This window comes from Leptonychotes weddellii, chromosome 14 (assembly GCF_054177405.1).
Source record: "Leptonychotes weddellii isolate Sample4059 chromosome 14, ASM5417740v2, whole genome shotgun sequence".
Lineage (NCBI taxonomy): Eukaryota > Metazoa > Chordata > Mammalia > Carnivora > Phocidae > Leptonychotes > Leptonychotes weddellii.
In genome coordinates this window covers 33,157,237-33,160,848 of record NC_138382.1, presented here as the reverse complement: position 1 = coordinate 33,160,848, position 3,612 = coordinate 33,157,237, and positions in this window count along the sequence as shown.

Here is a 3,612-nt window from a genome sequence, read left to right as displayed (position 1 = left end):
TTTAGAAGGATTTCTTTTTTTTTTTTTTAAAGATTTTATTTATTTATTTGAGAGAGAGAGAATGAGAGACAGAGAGCATGAGAGGGGGGAGGGTCAGAGGGAGAAGCAGACTCCTTGCCGAGCAGGGAGCCCGATGCGGGACTCGATCCCGGGACTCCAGGATCACGACCCGAGCCGAAGGCAGTCGCTTAACCAACTGAGCCACCCAGGCGCCCTAGAAGGATTTCTGATCTCAGTAATGTAATGAATTTCAGAATGGAGAAGGAGCACGTATTATTGCTGCTTTGTTTCCGATGCTTCCCCCTTAGACCTTTAATTCACCCTGGGTTGTCTGCATTCCTTTTTGGTCAATTTGAAGAAGACTTTTTTTGACCATCACAGCTTTGGGATCCATACATCATAGCAGAAATGCCTGAAGTAAGCACCCTACGATAATTATAATATTAATTTTAAGGGGCACTTGACTGGCTCAGTTGGTAGAGCACATGACTCTTGTTCTTGGGGTCATGAGTTCGAGCCCCATGTTGGGTACAGAGATTACTTAATAAAAAAAAAAAAAAGTTTACTGAATCATCAGCTAGCTCCTAAGAAGTAACTTGTCTGCCTTTATTGAGTTCCTGAAAAGCAAAGGTGATATCTTATGTTTTGTGTAATGCCCACAGCAATAGTCAGCGGTGGACACAGATTAGCGATACAGTAAACGCTTGTTTATTAGCTTCATTCTTTCATTTCTGAAATCACATTATATTGTTACCCAAATGGCATTTGTTCCCCATGTAAAATGTTCGAATAAGGAAAATATTAATTCAACATCTGTTATCTGCAAGAGAGAGTACTGGGCATTGTGGGCTGCAGAGGAGTACAATCCAGACTCAGCTGTGAAGGACTTTTAATGTAAATGGGTAGATGGACCCCTTCACATGCAAAGAGGACAGTGTCCCATATCAGTACCTCATCGATCATTGCCCCTTGCACATCTTCTGATCTCTGGTTTGAGTGCACTTCCTCAGTAATAATACTGTATACTTCCCTAACTCCCTTTTATTGCTACTCAATTACAATTTCATGTGTCCTCATCCATATGCCGCTCTCATCTGTAGATTCCGTGGGAAGCAGGATGGGGTATAGAAGGCCAGGTGAGGGTGCAGAGAATAAGAGGTATCAAAATTCAAATCACTTTCTTATTTGAGAACACAGGGAGAATACAAGCAGCAAGTGGGAGAGGGATCCCAGGGTGGGGGAGATTGAGATAGTGAAGGATGAATTTGGAAACAGGGGTGGGGGAGATATTGTGAAATAGCATTTTTATATGTACTTTGGAAAATGATGATTTATTAGGATACCAGTTGTTTTACGGTCAATTAGTTAGTAGGGCACATTTTAATCACTCCGCCGGACATCTTTTTTTATGAAAATGGTATCTCCTTATCTTCTTAAGTGTGTTTAGTCTTAAGAAGGGTTTTATTGCTTATTTTCCTGGCCTGGGGGGCAGAGTCCACCTGCTCGATGTCCCTCAAGAGTCCACATCTAGGTGCTTCATTTTGATTTCCGCAATAGATCTCAGATAGACTAGCAGAAAAGGGGCCACAGCCCAACGACTATTGGTCTGTGGGTTTTTACATAATTTTCACATCTGGGGCGGGCTAATGCAGCATAGATACATTAGGGGTGAGAAGAAGCTGTCTCCTCTGCCAGTGCCTTGCTCCAAGTGCTAAACAACAGGTGTACATCTTTATAAATCCCTTTGGTGTGATAGCCACGTGAGGAAGTGTGAACTCATTTTTTTTTTTTTATAAGACCTAGTAGGACATGAGGCAAATTACTTCAGATAGATGGGTATTTTATTGTTGTTGTTGTGTTACTAAATTAGCAGAAACACTGCCAATTCGAAAGCTGGTTTGTTATTTGAATGATAGGTTTCCTGGTAACATTCTCCCAATGACTCAATTGGTAGTTTTTTAGCACTGTGTGGGAGAGAGTATAAAGAATCACAGTACTACAAGACCCGAAGTTTCAATGGCTCTGCTCTTGCCTCTGTCTGTTGATTATAAAGGCCACCTGAGGATAATTTTGCCACCATTATTTTAGTTGCTTTCCATGATGATAAAAATAAAACTACCTGCCCATTTCAAAAGAGAAAAAAACTTGGAAAGTGTGGAAAGCATAATGAAATTTTGAAAAATCACCTACTTACCTCTCAAAAATGGTCACTCTTAACATTTCAGTATTGTAGTACTTTTCCTTGGTTTTTTTAAAAAAGATTTATTTATTTATTTGAGAGAGAGAGAGTGAGTGAGGGAGAGAGAGAGAGAGAACATGAGGTGGGGGGTTGTGGAGAGAAAAGGGTGAGGAACAAGCAGACTCCCTGCTGAGCAGGGAGCCCGACGTGGGGCTTGATCCTGGGACTCCAGGATCATGACCTGAGCTGAAGGCAGATGCTTAACTGACTGAGCCATGCAGGTGCCCCTGTATTCTTTCTTCTAATCATAATTTTTTACATAGTTGTCGATCATGTTGTATGTGCAGTTTTGTTGATTACTTTTTTCATTGAGATTATCAGCTAAAACGTTGATTAGTTGTTAAATGTTACAAAGTTACTGTAAATGTAAGTTTTAAAAATCAAATAATATTTTATGATGTAAAATGACATTATTAACCTGCTCTTCTCCCCATTAAGCATGAAGTCATTCAAAAAAACTTTGTAAAACAATGCTGTGGTTAACAGTTTTAAGTATAAATCATATCCTTAGACCTGCTCCATTCAAGGTAGAGAATTCTCCGCCCATGTTGTAGGCTTTTTTGTGACTAGATGTTCAGTCTGGTTTTCCAGCTTTTCTGTAAATGTAACGCTTCCATTATATTAAAATTACAGTTACAGAAGATACTATGTTTGCTTTTTTTTTTTTTTTTTCCCTTTAAAAAAGCTGTCTACTCTTCCTGGAATGATTTTTCCACTTCTCTTCTTGGCTCCCTCTCCGCGCAGGTCCTCCTTCCTCCATCCCAGTTCTCTGCCTCATCTGCCTGGTAAACTACTCATCATTTAATGCTCAGTGTAAAGCAAGCAGAGACATCTGGAAAGGCTTCTCTGACTCTCTCTGCCATGTGTGCCCTGCCCCCATGCCCCTCTCCACCAAAACTTTTCATCTTTCTTCACCCTCAGCCCCTTGTACATATTCAGGCTGAGATATATGAATTTTCCATTTAACTGGTAAAATAATGACTTAATGGTGGCAGTTCCATATGGTTTGTCTTAGTACATACACACACCTGTGATATTCTAACCAAACTGCGTTTATTTCTCGACCATTAGATTGTGTCAGTGCCTGACACATAATAGGTCTTTTGGCATTTGACATTCTTTTTTTTTTATTTTTTTTTATTTCTTTTTTTTTATTCTTATGTTAATCCCCATACATTACATCATTAGTTCTAGATGAAGTGTTCCATGATTCATTGTTCGTGCACAACACCCAGTGCTCCATGCAGAAGGTGCCCTCCTCAATACCCACCACCAGGCCAACCCATCCTCCCACCCCCCTCCCCTCTAGAACCCTCAGTTTGATTTTCAGAGTCCATCGTCTCTCATGGTTCGTCCACCCCTCCGATGTCCCC